This window comes from Pseudophryne corroboree, chromosome 4 (genome assembly GCF_028390025.1).
Source record: "Pseudophryne corroboree isolate aPseCor3 chromosome 4, aPseCor3.hap2, whole genome shotgun sequence".
In the NCBI taxonomy this organism is placed as follows: domain Eukaryota; kingdom Metazoa; phylum Chordata; class Amphibia; order Anura; family Myobatrachidae; genus Pseudophryne; species Pseudophryne corroboree.
In genome coordinates, this window is record NC_086447.1 from 643296127 (window position 1) to 643316403 (window position 20277).

Here is a 20277-nt window from a genome sequence, read left to right on the forward strand (position 1 = left end):
TTTCGTTCCCAGAAGGGCAAGCGGGCAGAAGGTTCCTCATTTCTGCCCCGTGACAGAGGGAGAGGAAAAAGGCTGCAGAAATCAGCCAGTTCCCAGGAACAGAAGCCCTCTCCCGCCTCTGCCAAGCCCTCAGCATGACGCTGGGGCTTTACAAGCAGACTCAGGCACGGTGGGGGCCCGTCTCAATGAATTTCAGCGCGCAGTGGGCTCACTCCTTCAGGTGATATCTCAGGGGTACAAATTGGAATTCGAGACGTCTCCCCCTCGCCATTTTCCTAAAGTCGGCTTTACCGACGTCTCCCTCTGACAGGGAGGCAGTTTTGGAAGCCATTCGCAAGCTGTATTCCCAGCAGGTGATAATCAAGGTACCCCTCCTGCAACAGGGAACGGGGTATTATTCCACACTGTTGTGGTACCGAAGCCGGACGGCTCGGTGAGACCGATTCTAAATCTAAAATCTTTGAACACTTACATACGGAGGTTCAAATTCAAGATGGAGTCACTCAGAGCAGTGATTGCGAACCTGGAAGAAGGGGACTACATAATGTCTCGGGACATCAAGGATGCTTACCTTCATGTCCCAATTTACCCTTCTCACCAAGGGTACCTCAGGTTTGTGGTACAGAACTGTCACTATCAGTTTCAGACGCTGCCGTTTGGATGGTCCACGGCACCCCGGGTCTTTACCAAGGTAACGGCCGAAATGATGATACTCCTTCGAAGGAAGGGAGTTTTAGTTATCCCTTACTTGGACGATCTCCTGATAAGGGTAAGATCCAGAGAACAGTTGGAGGTCGGTGTAGCACTATCTCAGGTAGTGTTGCGGCAGCACGGTTGGATTCTCAATATTCCAAAATCGCAGCTGGTTCCGACGACTCGTCTTCTGTTCCTAGGGATGATCCTGGACACAGTCCAGAAAAAGGTGTTTCTCCCGGAGGAGAAAGCCAGGGAGTTATCCGAGCTAGTCAGGAACCTCCTAAAACCGAGCCAAGTCTCAGTGCATCAATGCACAAGGGTTCTGGGAAAAATGGTGGCTTCCTACGAAGCAATCCCATTCGGCAGATTTCACGCAAGAACTTTCCAGTGGGACCTGCTGGACAAATGGTCCGGGTCGCATCTTCAGATGCATCAGCGGATAACCCTGTCACCAAGGACAAGGGTGTCCCTCCTGTGGTGGTTGCAGAGGGCTCATCTTCTAGAGGGCCGCAGATTCGGCATTCAGGACTGGGTCCTGGTGACCACGGATGCCAGCCTGCGAGGCTGGGGAGCAGTCACACAGAGAAGGAATTTCCAGGGCTTATGGTCAAGCCTGGAGACATCACTTCACATAAATATCCTGAAGCTAAGGGCCATTTACAATGCTCTAAGCTTAGCAAGACCTCTGCTTCAAGGTCAGCCGGTGTTGATCCAGTCGGACAACATCACGGCAGTTTACCTACGTAAACAGACAGGGTGGCACAAGAAGCAGGAGGGCAATGGCAGAAGCTGCAAGGATTCTTCGCTGGGCGGAAAATCATGTGATAGCACTGTCAGCAGTGTTCATTCCGGGAATGGACAACTGGGAAGCAGACTTCCTCAGCAGACGCTCTGGTAACACCGTGGGTGTACCGGTCAGTGTATGTGTTCCATCCTCTGCCTCTCAATGGAGAGGAGAAAGCACTATATTCGTGGCTCCGGATTGGCCAAGAAGGACTTGGTAACCGGAACTTCAAGAGATGCTCACGGAGGATCCGTGGCCTCTACCTCTAAGAAGGGACCTGCTCCAGCAAGGACCCTGTCTGTTCCAAGACTTACCGCGGCTGCGTTTGACGGCATGGCGGTTGAACGCCAGATCCTGAAGGAAAAAGGCATTCCGGATGAAGTCATCCCTATCCTGATCAAAGCCAGGAAGGATGTAACCGAAAAACATTATCACCGCATTTGGCGAAAATATGTTGCGTGGTGCGAGGCCAGTAAGGCCCGACGGAGGAATTTCAACTGGGTCGATTCCTACATTTCCTGCAAACAGGAGTGTCTATGGGCCTGAAATTGGGGTCCATTAAGGTTCAAATTTCGGCCCTGTCAATTTTCTTCCAAAAAGAACTAGCTTCAGTCCCTGAAGTTCAGACGTTTGTAAAAGGGGTACTGTATATACAGCCTCCTTTTGTGCCTCCAGTGGCACCTTGGGATCTCAATGTAGTTTTTGGGTTCCAAAAGTCACATTGGTTTGAACCACTTAAATCTGTGGAGTTAAAATATCTCACATGGAAGGTGGTCATGCTGTTGGCCCTGGCCTGGGCCAGGTGCGTGTCAGAATTGGCGGCTTTATCCTGTAAAAGCCCTTATCTGATTTTCCATTCGGACAGGGCAGAATTGAGGACTCGTCCTCAGTTTCTCCCTAAGGTAGTTTCAGCGTTTCACCTGAACCAACCTATGGTGGTGCCTGCGGCTACTAGGGACTTGGAGGACTCCAAGTTGCTAGACGTTGTCAGGGCCCTGAAAATATATGTTTCCAGGACGGCTGGAGTCAGAAAATCTGACTCGCTGTTTATCCTGTATGCACCCAACAAGCTGGGTGCTCCTGCTTCTAAGCAGACTATTGCTCGTTGGATTTGTAGTACAATTCAGCTTGCACATTCTGTGGCAGGCCTGCCACAGCCAAAAATCTGTAAATGCCCACTCCACAAGGGAGGTGGGCTCATCTTGGGCGGCTGCCCGAGGGGTCTCGGCTTTACAACTTTGCCGAGCAGCTACTTGGTCAGGAGAAAATACGTTTGTAAAATTCTACAAATTTGATACCCTGGCTGAGGAGGACCTGGAGTTCTCTCATTTGGTGCTGCAGAGTCATCCGCACTCTCCCGCCCGTTTGGGAGCGTTGGTATAATCCCCATGGTCCTTACGGAGTCCCCAGCATCCACTAGGACGTCAGAGAAAATAAGAATTTACTTACCGATAATTCTATTTCTCGTAGTCCGTAGTGGATGCTGGGCGCCCTCCGTAAGGACCATGGGGAATAGCGGTAGCAGGAGTTATGGGCACCAAAAACGTTATTGCTGTAGTGACCTACCTGGTGTTCTATGGCTCCCTTCACCTTACTGGTTAGATCACAAGTTATACGTTATTGTGATTACTGTGTGATTGGTGTGGCTGGTATGAGTCTTACCCGGGATTCAAAATCCTTCCTTATTGTGTACGCTCGTCCGGGCACAGTATCCTAACTGAGGCTTGGAGGAGGGTCATAGGGGGAGGAGCCAGTGCACACCAGGTAGTCCTAAAGCTTTACTTTTGTGCCCAGACTCCTGCGGAGCCGCTATTCCCCATGGTCCTTACGGAGTCCCCAGCATCCACTACGGACTACGAGAAATAGAATTATCGGTAAGTAAATTCTTATTTTTGAGACTGGCTATGTGGTATTTAAGTGCCTAGGCGCTAAATCCGGACCCCCACCAGTATAAATAATTAAAAAAATAGCGGGGCTGAAGCGCGCCATTAAGGGGGCGTGGCTTAGCCCTCACAGCTCTCATCAGCACCATTTTCTCTTCACAGAGCTGCAGAGACGCTGGTCCTTCCTCAACACTGCTGTATCAAGTAACAGGGTGCAAAACAGGGGGGGGGGGGGGGCACAGTTAATTTGGTGCTGGATTAATGATATAAAAGCACTAACAGGTCTGAGGCATTATATAAAAAGTTTCAGAACCGGGATAGGCGCTGGGTTGTGAGCTGGCACACTCCCTCTGTGTTTCTCTGACAGGCTTTATTGTGGGTCTGTCCCCTATATGCCCAGTGTGTTTGTGGTGTCGGTACACGTGTGTCGGCATGTCTGAGGCTGAGTGCTGTTCCCAGGAGGAGACTGGATTAGGGAAAGAAACGACTCTGGGAGTGACCCTGTCGGCACCGCCGACTCCTGATTGGGTAATTGTTTTGAGTGCTTTGAATGCGAATGTGGCTCTATTAAATAAGAGATTGAATAAGTCTGAGTCTCAGACCCAGGCATGGAAGAAATCCATGGAGGATGTGTTGTCACAAGTTCAGACCCCCTCGGGGTCACAAAAGCGTTCTTTTACCCAGATAGCAGATACAGATACCGACACGGACTCTGACTCCAGTGTCGACTATAGTGATGCCAGATTAAATCCAAAACTGGCTAAAAGCATTCAGTACATTATTGTGGCGATAAAAGACGTGTTACATATCACAGAGGACCCTGCTGTTCCTGATACAAGGGTCTGTATGTTTAAAGGAAAGAAACCTGAGGTAACGTTCCCTCCCTCTCATGAACTGAACGCTCTTTTTGAAAAGGTTTGGGAAAATCCTGACAAGAAATTTCAGATTCCCAAGAGAATTCCGGTGGCATATCCGTTCCCCTCTGGGGATAGAGAAAAGTGGGAGTCACCCCCCACTGTGGACAAAGCTCTATCACGACTGTCCAAGAAGGTGGCGCTTCCGTCTCCTGACACGGCAGCCCTAAAGGAACCTGCGGATCGTAAGCAGGAAAATACATTGAAATCCATTTATGTCACTACGGGTACGCTACTCAGACCTGCAGTTGCTTCGGCGTGGGTGAGCAGCGCTATTGAAAAGTGGGCAGATAACTTGTCATCTGAGTTAGATACCCTGGATAGGGATAGCATTCTTTTGACACTGGGTCATATCAGGGATGCTGCAGCCTACCTTAAGGAAGCGGCGAGGGACATTGGCCTTTTGGGATCAAGGGCCAATGCTATGGCAGTCTCAGCTAGGAGAGCATTGTGGATTCATCAATGGAATGCTGATGCTGACTCTAAGAAGGCTATGGAGTCTCTGCCGTATAAAGGTGGTGTCTTGTTTGGTGACGGCCTCGCTGACCTGGTATCTACGGCTACCGCGGGTAAGTCATCCTTTTTACCTTATGTTCCTGCACAACAAAAGAAAACGTATCACTATCAGATGCAGTCCTTTCGGCCCAATAAATACAAAAGAGGACGAGGGTCTTCCTTCCTTGCTTCTAGAGGAAGAGAAAAGGGAAAAAGGTCACCGGCTGTGGCAGGTTCCCAAGAGCAGAAGTCCTCTCCGGCTTCTACCAAATCCACCACATGACGCTGGGACTCCTCTGCGGGAGTCCGCACCAGTGGGGGCACGTCTCTGACTCTTCAGTCATTTCTGGGTACGTTCGGCCCTAGACCCATGGGTATTAGAAATTGTGTCCCAAGGGTACAAGCTGGAATTTCAAGACGTGCCCCCTCGACGATTTTTCAGCCTTACCAGTTTCTCTTCAGGACAGGGAGGTGGTATGCGGTGCTATACAAAAGCTATGTCAAAATCAAGTCATTGTCACGGTACCCCCGTCACAACAGGGAGAAGGCTTTTATTCGAGCCTGTTCGTGGTCCCGAAGCCGGACGGCTCGGTCAGACCAATTCTGAACTTAAAATCCCTCAATTTCTATCTAAGAAAATTCAAATTCAAGATGGAGTCTCTCCGAGCAGTGATCTCCAGTCTGGAGGAAGGGGATTTTATGGTGTCGGTCGACATAAAGGATGCCTACTTACACGTCCCCATATATCCTCCACATCAGGCTTACCTGAGGTTTGCCGTTCGGGATTGTCATTACCAATTTCAGACGTTGCCGTTTGGTCTGTCCACGGCTCCGAGGGTTTTCACCAAAGTTATGGCGGAAATGATGGTTCTCCTGCGCAAGCAAGGAGTCGCAATTATCCCGTACTTGGACGATCTCCTGATAAAAGCGAGGTCCAAGGAACAATTACTGTAGAGCATGACGCTCTCCCTGACAATTCTGCAACAACATGGTTGGCTCCTAAACTTGCCAAAATCACAGTTGGTTCCGACGACAAGGCTGTCGTTCTTGGGTATGATTCTAGACACGGAATTACAGAGAGTTTTTCTTCCAGTGGAAAAGGCTCTGGAAATTCAGAACCTGGTCAAACAGATTCTGAAGCCAGCAAGAGTGTCAATTCATCAATGCACTTGGTTGCTATGTTAGATGGTGGCGGCCTACGAGGCCATTCAGTTTGGCAGATTCCATGCCAGAGTGTTTCAGTGGGACCTGTTGGACAAATGTTCCGGATCCCATCTGCACATGCACCGACAGATAATCCTGTCTTCCAAGACCAGAATTTTGCTCCTGTGGTGGCTGCACAGCTCTCACCTCCTAGAAGGACGCAGATTCGGGATCCAGGACTGGATCCTGGTGACCACGGATGCAAGTCTCCGAGGCTGGGGTGCAGTCACACAGGGGGAAAATTTCCAGGGAAAATGGTCAAGCCAAGAAGCTTGTCTACACATAAACATTCTGGAATTAAGGGCCATTTACAACGGCCTTCTACAAGCGGAACATCTTCTTCGCGATCTGCCCGTCTTGATTCAGTCGGACAACATAACAGCAGTGGCGTACGTAAACCTCCAGGGCGGAACGAAGAGCAGAGCGGCAATGGCAGAAGCCACAAAAGTTCTCCGCTGGGCGGAAAGGCATGTAAGCGCTCTGTCAGCGGTCTTCATTCCAGGTGTGGACAACTGGGAAACAGACTTCCTCAGCAGACACGATCCCCATCCAGGAGAGTGGGGTCTTCATCAAGAGGTCTTTGCAGAAGTGACAAGTCGTTGGGAAATTCCTCAAATAGACATGATGGCGTCTCGCCTCAACAAGAAACTTCCGAGATATTGTTCCAGGTCGAGGGACCCTCAAGCAATAGCGGTGGACGCCCTAGTGACACCGGGGGTGTTTCAGTCGGTATATGTGTTCCCTCTGATTCCACTCATTCCAAAACTGATAAAGATCATAAGAAGAACAAGGGTTCATGCAATCCTCATTGTTCCAGCCTGGCCAAGAAGGGCCTGGTATCCAGATCTTCAGGAATTGCTCATAGGAGATCCCTGGCCTCTTCCTCTATGAGAGGATCTGTTACAGCAGGGGCCGTGCATGTACAAAGACTTACCGCGGCTTCGTTTGACGGCTTGGAGGTTGAACGCAGGATCCTAGCCCGAAAGGGTATTCCCAGTGAAGTAATTCCCACACTGCTTCAGGCTAGAAAAGAGGTAACGGCAAAACATTATCTCCGTATTTGGAGAAAATATGTGTCTTGGTGTGAATCCAAGGAGGCTCCTACAAAAGAATTTCAGCTGGGCCGTTTTTCCATTTTCTGCAAGCAGGGGTGGATGCGGGACTAAAATTAGGCTCAATAAAAAGTACAAATTTCGGCCTTATCAATTTTCTTTCAAAAAGAATTGGCTTCCCTTCCGGAAGTTCAGACTTTCGTGAAAGGCGTGCTGCATATCCAACCTCCCTTTGTGTCCCCGGTGGCACCATGGGATCTTAACGTGGTGTTGCAGTTCCTGCAATCTCATTGGTTTGAACCTTTACGTAAGGTAGAGTTGAAATTCGTCACTTGGAAAGTGATCATGCTGTTGGCCTTGGCCTCTGCAAGGCGGGTGTCTTAATTGGCGGCTTTGTCTCACAAAAACCCTGTTTGATCTTCGATGAAGATAGAGCGGAGTTGAGAACTCGTCAGCAATTTCTGGCAAGAGTGGTGTCATCATTTCACATGAACCAACCTATTGTGGTGCCAGTGGCTACTGACGCCTTAGAGGAATCAAAGTCTCTAGATGTGGTCAGAGCTTTGAAAATTTATGTAGCCAGAACGGCTCAGATTAGGAAAACGGAGGCTCTGTTTGTCCTGTATGATCCCAACAAGATTGGGGCTCCTGCTTCCAAGCAGACTATTGCACGCTGGATTTGTAATACGATTCGGCAGGCTCATTCTACGGCTGGATAGCCGTTACCGAAATCGGTGAAGGCCCATTCTACCAGAAAGGTGGGCTCATCCTGGGCGGCTGCCCGGGGGGGTCTCGGCATTACAGCTTTGCCGAGCAGCTACTTGGTCGGGTTCAAACACTTTTGCAAAGTTTAACAAGTTTGATACCCTGGCTAAGGAAGACATCTTGTTTGGTCAGTCGGTGCTGCAGAGTCATCCGCACTCTCCCACCCGTTCTTGAGCTTTGGTATAAACCCCATGGTTCTTGAAGTGTCCCCAGCAATCCTCTAAAACGTAGGAGAAAATAGGATTTTAATACCTACTGGTAAATCCTTTTCTCTTAGTCCGTAGAGGATGCTGGGCGCCCGTCCCAGTGCGTACTGTATCTGCAGGTATTGGTTATAGTTACACACGTGTTGTGTTGCGTTTATAGGCAGCCTTTTGCTGTCATTATTCATGCCGTTGCATGCGTTGTATTTAATGCCATGTTGTACGGCATGCTTGAGGTGTGAGCTGGTATGTATCTCACCTTAGTTTCTCTGACGTCCTAAGTGGATGCTGGGACTCCGTAAGGACCATGGGGAATAGCGGCTCCGCAGGAGACTGGGCACAACTAATGAAAGCTTTAGGACTACCTGGTGTGCACTGGCTCCTCCCACTATGACCCTCCTCCAGACCTCAGTTAGAATCTTGTGCCCGGCTGAGCTGGATGCACACTAGGGGCTCTCCTGAGCTCCTAGAAAGAAAGGTAGCGCACAGCACTGCAGCTGTGCGCCATTGCTCCTCATGCACACCTCACACTCCGGTCACTGATGGGTGCAGGGCGCTGGGGGGGGGCGCCCTGAGGGCAATATAATACACCTTGGCTGGCAAATCTACACCATATATAGTCAGGAAGGCTATATAGGTGTAAAAATACCCCTGCCAGAATTCCAGAAAAAGCGGGAGAAGTCCGCCGGAAAAGGGGCGGGGCTATCTCCCTCAGCACACTGGCGCCATTTTTTCTTCACAGTGCAGCTGGAAGACAGCTCCCCAGGCTCTCCCCTGTAGTTTTCAGGCTCAAAGGGTTAAAAAGAGAGGGGGGGGCACTAAATTTAGGCGCAATATGTGTATACAAGCAGCTATTGTGGGAAAAATCACTCAGTTATAGTGTTAATCCCTGCATTATATAGCGCTCTGGTGTGTGCTGGCATACTCTCTCTCTGTCTCCCCAAAGGACGTTGTGGGGTCCTGTCCTCAGTCAGAGCATTCCCTGTGTGTGTGCGGTGTGTCGGTACGGCTGTGTCGACATGTTGGATGAGGAAGGTTACGTGGAGGCGGAGCAGAGGCCGATAAATGGGATGTCGCCCCCTGTGGGGCCGACACCAGAGTGGATGGATAGGTGGAAGGTATTAACCGACAATGTCAACTCCTTACATAAAAGGCTGGATGACGTAACAGCTGTGGGACAGCCGGCTTCTCAGCCCGCGCCTGCCCAGGCGTCTCAAAGGCCATCAGGGGCTCAAAAAAACGCCCGTTACCTCAGATGGCCTACACAGATGTCGACACGGAGTCTGACTCCAGTGTCGACGAGGTTGAGACATATACACAATCCACTAGGAACATCCGTTGCATGATCTCGGCAATGAAAAATGTGTTACACATTTCTGACATGAACCCAAGTACCACATAAAAGGGGTTTTATGTTTGGGGAGAAAAAGCAGCCAGTGTTTTGTTCCCCCATCAGATGAGTGAATGAAGTGTGTAAAGAGCGTGGGTTCCCCCGATAAGAAACTGGTAATTTCTAAAAAGTTACTGCTGGCGTACCCTTTCCCGCCAGGGGATAGGTCACGTTGGGAGATATCCCCTAGGGTGGATAAGGCGCTCACACGTTTGTCAAAAAAGGTGGCACTGCCGTCTTGGGATACGGCCACTTTGAAGGAGCCTGCTGATAAAAAGCAGGAGGCTATCCTGAAGTCTGTATATACACACTCAGGTACTATACTGAGACCTGCAATTGCCTCAGCATAAATAGTGCTGCTGCAGCAGGGTCTGATACCCTGTCAGATAATATTAATACCCTAGACAGGGATATTATTTTGCTAACATAGAGCATATTAAAGACGTCGTCTTATACTGTATATGAGGGATGCACAGAGGGATATTTGCCGGCTGGCATCCAGAATTAATGCAATGTCCATTCTGCCAGGAGGGTATTAGAGACCCGGCAGTGGACAGGTGATGCTGCCTTTAAAAGGCACATGGAGATTCAGCCTTATAAGGGTGAGGAATTGTTTGGGGATGGTCTCTGGGACCTCGTATCCACAGCAACAGCTGGGAAGAAAAACTTTTACCTCAGGTTTCCTCACAGCCTAAGAAAGCACCGTATTTTCAGGTACAGTCCTTTCGGCTTCAGAAAAGCAAGCGGGTCAAAGGCGCTTCCTTTCTGCACAGAGACAAGGGAAGAAGGAAAAAGCTGCACCAGACAGCCAGTTCCCAGGATCAAAAATCTTCCCCCGCTTCCTCTGAGTCCACCGCATGACGCTGGGGCTCCACAGGTGGAGACAGGTGCGGTGGGGGCGCGTCTCGGGAACTTCAGGGACCAGTGGGCTTGCCCACAGGTGGATCCCTAGGTTCTGCAAGTAGTATCACAGGGATACAAGCTGGAGTTCGAGGCGACTCCCCCTCGCCGTTACCTCACATCAGCCTTGCCTGCTGCCCTCGGAGAAAGGGAGGTAGTACTGGCGGCAATTCACAAGCTGTACTTCCAGCAGGTGAAATTAAGGTACCCCTCCTTCAACAAGGCCGGGGTTACCATTCCAAAATGTTTGTGGTACCGAAACCAGACGGTTTGGTGAGACCCATTCTAAAATTGAAATCCTTGAACACTTATATACGAAGGTTCAAGTTCAAAATGGAATCGCTCAGGGCGATTATTGCAAGCCTGGAGAATTTCATGGTATCACTGGACATCAAGGATGCATACCTGCATGTCCCTATTTACCCTCCTCACCAGGAGTACCTCAAAATTGTGGTACAGGATTTGTCATTACCAATTCCAGACGTTGCCGTTGGTCTGTCCCCGGCACGAGGGTATTTACCAAGGTAATGGCCGAAATAATTATCCCGTACTTGGACGATCTCCTTATAAAGGCGAGGTCCAGGGAGCAGTTGTTCGTCGGAGTAGCACTATCTCGGGAAGTGCTACAACAGCACGGCTGGATTCTGAATATTCCAAAGTCGCAGCTGGTTCCTACGACGCGTCTACTGTTCCTGGGTATGGTTCTGGACACAGAACAGGATAAAAAGGGTTTCTCCCGGAGGAGAAGTCCAAGGAGTTGTCGTCTCTAGACAGAGACCTCCTAATACAAATACAGGTGTCGGTGCATCAATGCACGCGAGCCCTGGGAAAGATGGTAGCTTCTTACGAAGAAATTCCATTCGCCAGGTCCCATGCAAGGATCTTCCAGTGGGATCTGTTGGACAAGTGGTCCGGGTCGCATCTTCAGATGCATCGGCGGATAACCCTGTCTCCAAGGGCAAGGGTGTCGCTGTGGTGGTGGCTGCAGAGTGCTCATCTTCTAGAGGGCCGCAGATTCGGCATACAGGACTGGGTCCTGGTGACCACGGATGCCAGCCTTCGAGGCTGGGGGGCAGTCACACAGGGAAGAAACTTCCAAGGACTATGGACAAGTCAGGAGACTTCCCTACACAAAAATATTCTGGAACTAAGGGCCATTTACAATGCCCTAAGTCAGGCTAGACCCCTGCTTCAACACCGGCCGGTGCTGATCCAGTCAGACAACATCACGGCGGTCGCTCATGTAAACCGACAGGGCGGCACAAGAAGCAGGATGGCGATGGCAGAAGCCACAAGGATTCTCCGATGGGCGGAAAATCATGTGTTAGCACTGTCAGCAGTGTTCATTCCCGGAGTGGACAACTGGGAAGCAGACTTTCTCAGCAGACACGACCTCCACCCGGGAGAGTGGGGACTTCATCCAGAAGTCTTCCAAATGATTGTACACCGTTGGGAAAGGCCACAGGTGGACATGATGGCGTCCCGCCTCAACAAAAAGCTAAAAAGATATTGCGCCAGGTCAAGGGACCCTCAGGCGATAGCTGTGGACGCTCTGGTAACACCGTGGGTGTACCAGTCGGTGTATTTGTTCCCTTCTCTGCCTCTCATACCCAGGGTAATGAGAATAATAAGAAGGAGAGGAGTAAGAACTATACTCATTGTTCCGGATTGGCCAAGAAGAGCTTGGTACCCAGAACTCCAAGAAATGATCTCAGAGGACCCATGGCCTCTGCCGCTCAGACAGGACCTGCTGCAGCAGGGGCCCTGTCTGTTCCAAGACTTACCGCGGCTGCGTTTGACGGCATGGCGGTTGAGCGCCGGATCCTGAAGGAAAAGGGCATTCCGGAGGAAGTTATCCCTACGCTAATTAAAGCTAGGAAAGAAGTGAACGCAAACCATTATCACCGCATATGGCGGAAATATGTTGCGTGCTGTGAGGCCAGGAAGGCCCCAACGGAGGAATTTCAGCTAGGTCGATTTCTGCTCTTCCTACAGTCAGGAGTGACTATGGGCCTAAAATTGGGTTCCATTAAGGTCCAGATTTCGGCTCTATCGATTTTCTTCCAAAATAGAACTGACTTCACTGCCTGAAGTTCAGACTTTTGTTAAGGGAGTGCTGCATAGTCAGCCCCCGTTTGTGCCTCCAGTGGCACCGTGGGATCTCAACGTGGTGTTGGATTTCCTGAAGTCGCATTGGGTTGAGCCACTTAAATCCGTGGAGCTAAAATACCTCACGTGGAAAGTGGTCATGCTGTTGGCCTTGGCGTCGGCCAGGCGTGTATCAGAATTAGCGGCTTTATCATGCAAAAGCCCTTATCTAATTTTTTTATATGGATAGGGCGGAATTGAGGACTCGTTCCCAATTCCTTCCTAAGGTGGTATCAGTTTTTCATGTGAACCAACCTATTGTGGTGCCTGCGGCTACTTGGGACTTGGAGGATTCCAAGTTACTGGACGTAGTCAGGGCCCTGGAAAATATATGTTTCCAGGACGGCTGGAGTCAGCAAAACTGACTCGCTATTTATCCTGTATGCACCCAACAAGCTGGGTGCTCCTGCTTCTAAGCAGACTATTGCTCGCTGGATCTGTAGCACGATTCAACTTGCACATTCTGCGGCTGGACTGCCGCACCCTAAATCTGTAAAAGCCCATTCCACGAGGAAAGTGGGCTCTTCTTGGGCGGCTGCCCGAGGGGTCTCGGCTTTACAAATTTGCCGAGCGGTTACTTGGTCGGGTTCAAACACTTTTGCAAGAGTCTACAAGTTTGATACCCTGGCTGAGGAGGACCTAGAGTTTGCTCATTCGATGCTGCAGAGTCATCCGCACTCTCCCGCCCATTTGGGAGCTTTGGTATAATCCCCATGGTCCTTACGGAGTCCCAGCATCCACTTAGGACGTCAGAGAAAATAAGATTTTACTCACCGGTAAATCTATTTCTCGTAGTCCGTAGTGGATGCTGGGCGCCCATCCCAAGTGCGGATTGTCTGCAATACTTGTATATAGTTATTGCCTAACTAAAGGGTTATTGTTGAGCCATCTGTTGAGAGGCTCAGTTATATTTCATACTGTTAACTGGGTATAGTATCACGAGTTATACGGTGTGATTGGTGTGGCTGGTATGAGTCTTACCCGGGGTTCAAAATCCTTCCTTATTGTGTCAGCTCTTCCGGGCACAGTATCCTAACTGAGGTCTGGAGGAGGGTCATAGTGGGAGGAGCCAGTGCACACCAGGTAGTCCTAAAGTTTTCTTTAGTTGTGCCCAGTCTCCTGCGGAGCCGCTATTCCCCATGGTCCTTACGGAGTCCCAGCATCCACTACGGACTACGAGAAATAGATTTACTGGTGAGTAAAATCTTATTTTAAATCAAAATAAATCCTTTTTCCTCAAAATGTCCGTCTCCCTGGGCACAGTTCCTATAACTGGAGTCTGGAGGAGGGGCATAGAGGGAGGAGCCAGTTCACACCCCTTTTAAAGTCTTAAAGTGCCCATGTCTCCTGCGGATCCCGTCTATACCCCATGGTTCCTGAAGTGTCCCCAGCATCCTCTACGGACTAAGAGAAAAGGATTTACCGGTAGGTATTTAAATCCTATTTTCTGCAGCAGGGTACACTGTGTTCCACAGGAAAACATTGGGGGTGTAGAGTGGATCTTTATCCAGAGGCACCAACAGGCTAAAGCTTTAGCCTGTCCCAGGTTGCATTGGGGCCTCAGTTTTGAGTTGGTGCCTGTAGCAGCAGGTCACCTAACAGGAGGGCTGCACTGGGCAGCCCTGAAAAAGCTTTTTCTGACAGAACATATCTTCAAAACTGAGCTGTCAGCGCTGTATGTCATGGTGACACTTCAGCGCTGCAGCTCCATCACCTCCCAAGCGGCATTGCATACTCCCGCGGCTCACTTCCCGGGTACTTGCGGCGGAGATGCTACGGCTTTAGGCACACTGTTGCAGACGCTCTCCTGGTTCGTGTGGCTGCTACGGGGAGGAGGTAAGCGGGTCCCCCAGGCGGGACCCTCCACTAAATCGCGTTACTGATCGCAGTCTAGGGAGACAGACTGCGACGCTGGCGTGGACACTGTCACCAAGCAGGGACCCCACTATATCCGCCAGGGTATAGGAGAACAGGTCGGGTGTACTAACACCCCTATTGATAAGGCTCCATAGTACCGGTGGTGAGGTCCAGCATAGGGGAGTCGGCGCTTGACCTGTTGCCTCTACCCGGCCCAGGGCAACATCTGCAGATGTCTATTATGTCCTAGAGCAGGGGTGGGCAATTATTTCAGCTGGGGGGCCGCTTAACACTTCCAGCGAATATTCGAGGGCCACATACAAAATATCTTGTATATACAATATCTATCACAAAAATGCTGTTAGATTTTGATTAAAAAATATTTTATTATACGAAGCAAACAGAATAAGAAAATGAACACTGATACAATATAGAACACAGTAAATGTCTAGGTAGGAGTAAAAGGAACAGAAATGGAGGAAGAGGAGGAGAAGACAGAAAGAAGACAGAAAACAAGAGAGAGAGAAAATAACAAACACTCAAGCCTTCGTACAATCAAGTGGAGTGTTCGTTTAAAAAAAAAAAAAACTAACAATCAAAGGTGGAATTAACAATTACATAAAAGAGTCAGTGAGATGATTGAAACCTCTGATGCGCATTAACCAGAGAAGCGAAGTCAGGCATCATCTCTGTTGTCGCAATCCGAAGCACAGCTGCAAGGTGCTCATCATTCATGGAAGATCTGTGTTTTGACTTGTTAAATTTCATCACAGAAAATGCCTGCTCGCATATGTAAGTTGAACCAAATAGCACAAGCATCTTCCGCGCATGAGCCTTGATCTTTGGAAAGTTTTGACCATTGAGAGAGGCATAAAACCGTGGAAGAGGTTCTGATTTGAATTGCTCTTTAAGCAAAGCATCACACTGCAGGTCAATAAGCTTAAGTTGAAGATCACAAGGAGCATTGTCGACATCAAATGTGAAAGGTGAGGAGACCAAAGATAAATCTTTTTCTATTGTTTTGAAATCATTGAATCTCCGTGAAAACTCCCCATGTAAATCGAGTACTGAAGATTAGAGATGAGCGGGTTCGGTTTCTCTGAATCCGAACCCGCCAGAACTTCATGTTTTTTTTCACGGGTCCGAGCGACTCGGATCTTCCCGCCTTGCTCGGTTAACCCGAGCGCGCCCGAACGTCATCATGACGCTGTCGGATTCTCGCGAGGCTCGGATTCTATCGCGAGACTCGGATTCTATATAAGGAGCCGCGCGTCGCCGCCATTTTCACACGTGCATTGAGATTGATAGGGAGAGGACGTGGCTGGCGTCCTCTCCATTTAGATTATAAGAGACTGAGAGAGATTTACTGGAGCTGACTAGGAGGAGTACTGTTACTGTAGAAGTGTAGAGACTGAGTGGAGAGAGTTTACTAGTGAGGACAGTGCAGTTTACTTTATAATCCGTTCTCTGCCTGAAAAAAGCGATACACAGCACACAGTGACTCAGTCACATACCATATCTGTGTGCACTGCTCAGGCTCAGGCCAGTGTGCTGCATCATCTATTATCTATATATAATATTATATATATCTGTCTGACTGCTCAGCTCACACAGCTTATAATTGTGGGGGAGACTGGGGAGCACTACTGCAGTGCCAGTTATAGGTTATAGCAGGAGCCAGGAGTACATAATATATTATATAGTGAGTGACCACCAGACACACAGTGCAGTTTATTTAATATATCCGTTCTCTGCCTGAAAAAAGCGATACACACAGTGACTCAGTCAGTCACATACCATATCTGTGTGCACTGCTCAGGCTCAGGCCAGTGTGCTGCATCATCTATATATATTATATATCTGTCTGACTGCTCAGCTCACACAGCTTATAATTGTGGGGGAGACTGGGGAGCACTACTGCAGTGCCAGTTATAGGTTATAGCAGGAGCCAGGAGTACATAATATTATATTAAAATTAAACAGTGCACACTTTTGCTGCAGGAGTGCCACTGCCAGTGTGACTAGTGACCAGTGACCTGACCACCAGTATATATAATATTAGTAGTATACTATCTCTTTATCAACCAGTCTATATTAGCAGCAGACACAGTACAGTGCGGTAGTTCACGGCTGTGGCTACCTCTGTGTCGGCACTCGGCAGCCCGTCCATAATTGTATATACCACCTAACCGTGGTTTTTTTTTCTTTCTTTATAGTCATACTAGTTACGAGTATACTATCTCTTTATCAACCAGTCTATATTAGCAGCAGACACAGTACAGTGCGGTAGTTCACGGCTGTGGCTACCTCTGTGTCGGCACTCGGCAGCCCGTCCATAATTGTATATACCACCTAACCGTGGTTTTTTTTTCTTTCTTTATACATACATACTAGTTACGAGTATACTATCTCTTTATCAACCAGTCTATATTAGCAGCAGACACAGTACAGTGCGGTAGTTCACGGCTGTGGCTACCTCTGTGTCGGCACTCGGCAGCCCGTCCATAATTGTATATACCACCTAACCGTGGTTTTTTTTTCTTTCTTTATACATACATACTAGTTACGAGTATACTATCTCTTTATCAACCAGTCTATATATTAGCAGCAGACACAGTACAGTGCGGTAGTTCACGGCTGTGGCTACCTCTGTGTCGGCACTCGGCAGCCCGTCCATAATTGTATATACCACCTAACCGTGGTTTTTTTTTCTTTCTTTATACATACATACTAGTTACGAGTATACTATCTCTTTATCAACCAGTCTATATTAGCAGCAGACACAGTACAGTGCGGTAGTTCACGGCTGTGGCTACCTCTGTGTCGGCACTCGGCAGCCCGTCCATAATTGTATATACCACCTAACCGTGGTTTTTTTTTCTTTCTTTATACATACATACTAGTTACGAGTATACTATCTCTTTATCAACCAGTCTATATATTAGCAGCAGACACAGTACAGTGCGGTAGTTCACGGCTGTGGCTACCTCTGTGTCGGCACTCGGCAGCCCGTCCATAATTGTATATACCACCTAACCGTGGTTTTTTTTTCTTTCTTTATACATACATACTAGTTACGAGTATACTATCTCTTTATCAACCAGTCTATATTAGCAGCAGACACAGTACAGTGCGGTAGTTCACGGCTGTGGCTACCTCTGTGTCGGCACTCGGCAGCCCGTCCATAATTGTATATACCACCTAACCGTGGTTTTTTTTTCTTTCTTTATACATACATACTAGTTACGAGTATACTATCTCTTTATCAACCAGTCTATATATTAGCAGCAGACACAGTACAGTGCGGTAGTTCACGGCTGTGGCTACCTCTGTGTCGGCACTCGGCAGCCCGTCCATAATTGTATATACCACCTAACCGTGTTTTTTTTTTCTTTCATTATAGTCATACTAGTTACGAGTATACTATCTCTTTATCAACCAGTCTATATTAGCAGCAGACACAGTACAGTGCGGTAGTTCACGGCTGTGGCTACCTCTGTGTCGGCACTCGGCAGCCCGTCCATAATTGTATATACCACCTAACCGTAGTTTTTTTTTCTTTCTTTATACATACATACTAGTTACGAGTATACTATCTCTTTATCAACCAGTCTATATATTAGCAGCAGACACAGTACAGTGCGGTAGTTCACGGCTGTGGCTACCTCTGTGTCGGCACTCGGCAGCCCGTCCATAATTGTATATACCACCTAACCGTGGTTTTTTTTTCTTTCTTTATACATACATACTAGTTACGAGTATACTATCTCTTTATCAACCAGTCTATATATTAGCAACAGACACAGTACAGTGCGGTAGTTCACGGCTGTGGCTACCTCTGTGTCGGCACTCGGCAGCCCGTCCATAATTGTATATACCACCTAACCGTGGTTTTTTTTTCTTTCTTTATAGTCATACTAGTTACGAGTATACTATCTCTTTATCAACCAGTCTATATTAGCAGCAGACACAGTACAGTGCGGTAGTTCACGGCTGTGGCTACCTCTGTGTCGGCACTCGGCAGCCCGTCCATAATTGTATATACCACCTAACCGTGGTTTTTTTTTCTTTCTTTATACATACATACTAGTTACGAGTATACTATCTCTTTATCAACCAGTCTATATATTAGCAGCAGACACAGTACAGTGCGGTAGTTCACGGCTGTGGCTACCTCTGTGTCGGCACTCGGCAGCCCGTCCATAATTGTATATACCACCTAACCGTGGTTTTTTTTTCTTTCTTTATACATACATACTAGTTACGAGTATACTATCTCTTTATCAACCAGTCTATATATTAGCAGCAGACACAGTACAGTGCGGTAGTTCACGGCTGTGGCTACCTCTGTGTCGGCACTCGGCAGCCCGTCCATAATTGTATATACCACCTAACCGTGGTTTTTTTTTCTTTCTTTATACATACATACTAGTTACGAGTATACTATCTCTTTATCAACCAGTCTATATATTAGCAGCAGACACAGTACAGTGCGGTAGTTCACGGCTGTGGCTACCTCTGTGTCGGCACTCGGCAGCCCGTCCATAATTGTATATACCACCTAACCGTGGTTTTTTTTTCTTTCTTTATACATACATACTAGTTACGAGTATACTATCTCTTTATCAACCAGTCTATATATTAGCAGCAGACACAGTACAGTGCGGTAGTTCACGGCTGTGGCTACCTCTGTGTCGGCACTCGGCAGCCCGTCCATAATTGTATACTAGTATCCAATCCATCCATCTCCATTGTTTACCTGAGGTGCCTTTTAGTTGTGCCTATTAAAATATGGAGAACAAAAATGTTGAGGTTCCAAAATTAGGGAAAGATCAAGATCCACTTCCACCTCGTGCTGAAGCTGCTGCCACTAGTCATGGCCGAGACGATGAAATGCCAGCAACGTCGTCTGCCAAGGCCGATGCCCAATGTCATAGTGCAGAGCATGTCAAATCCAAAACACCAAATATCAGTAAAAAAAGGACTCCAAAACCTAAAATAAAATTGTCGGAGGAGAAGCGTAAACTTGCCAATATGCCATTTACCACACGGAGTGGCAAGGAACGGCTGAGGCCCTGGCCTATGTTCATGGCTAGTGGTTCAGCTTCACATGAGGATGGAAGCACTCAGCCTCTCGCTAGAAAAATGAAAAGACTCAAGCTGGCAAAAGCAGCACAGCAAAGAACTGTGCATTCTTCGAAATCCCAAATCCACAAGGAGAGTCCAATTGTGTCGGTTGCGATGCCTGACCTTCCCAACACTGGACGTGAAGAGCATGCGCCTTCCACCATTTGCACGCCCCCTGCAAGTGCTGGAAGGAGCACCCGCAGTCCAGTTCCTGATAGTCAGATTGAAGATGTCAGTGTTGAAGTACACCAGGATGAGGAGGATATGGGTGTTGCTGGCGCTGGGGAGGAAATTGACCAGGAGGATTCTGATGGTGAGGTGGTTTGTTTAAGTCAGGCACCCGGGGAGACACCTGTTGTCCGTGGGAGGAATATGGCCGTTGACATGCCAGGTGAAAATACCAAAAAAATCAGCTCTTCGGTGTGGAGGTATTTCACCAGAAATGCGGACAACAGGTGTCAAGCCGTGTGTTCCCTTTGTCAAGCTGTAATAAGTAGGGGTAAGGACGTTAACCACCTCGGAACATCCTCCCTTATACGTCACCTGCAGCGCATTCATAATAAGTCAGTGACAAGTTCAAAAACTTTGGGTGACAGCGGAAGCAGTCCACTGACCAGTAAATCCCTTCCTCTTGTAACCAAGCTCACGCAAACCACCCCACCAACTCCCTCAGTGTCAATTTCCTCCTTCCCCAGGAATGCCAATAGTCCTGCAGGCCATGTCACTGGCAATTCTGACGAGTCCTCTCCTGCCTGGGATTCCTCCGATGCATCCTTGCGTGTAACGCCTACTGCTGCTGGCGCTGCTGTTGTTGCCGCTGGGAGTCGATGGTCATCCCAGAGGGGAAGTCGTAAGCCCAC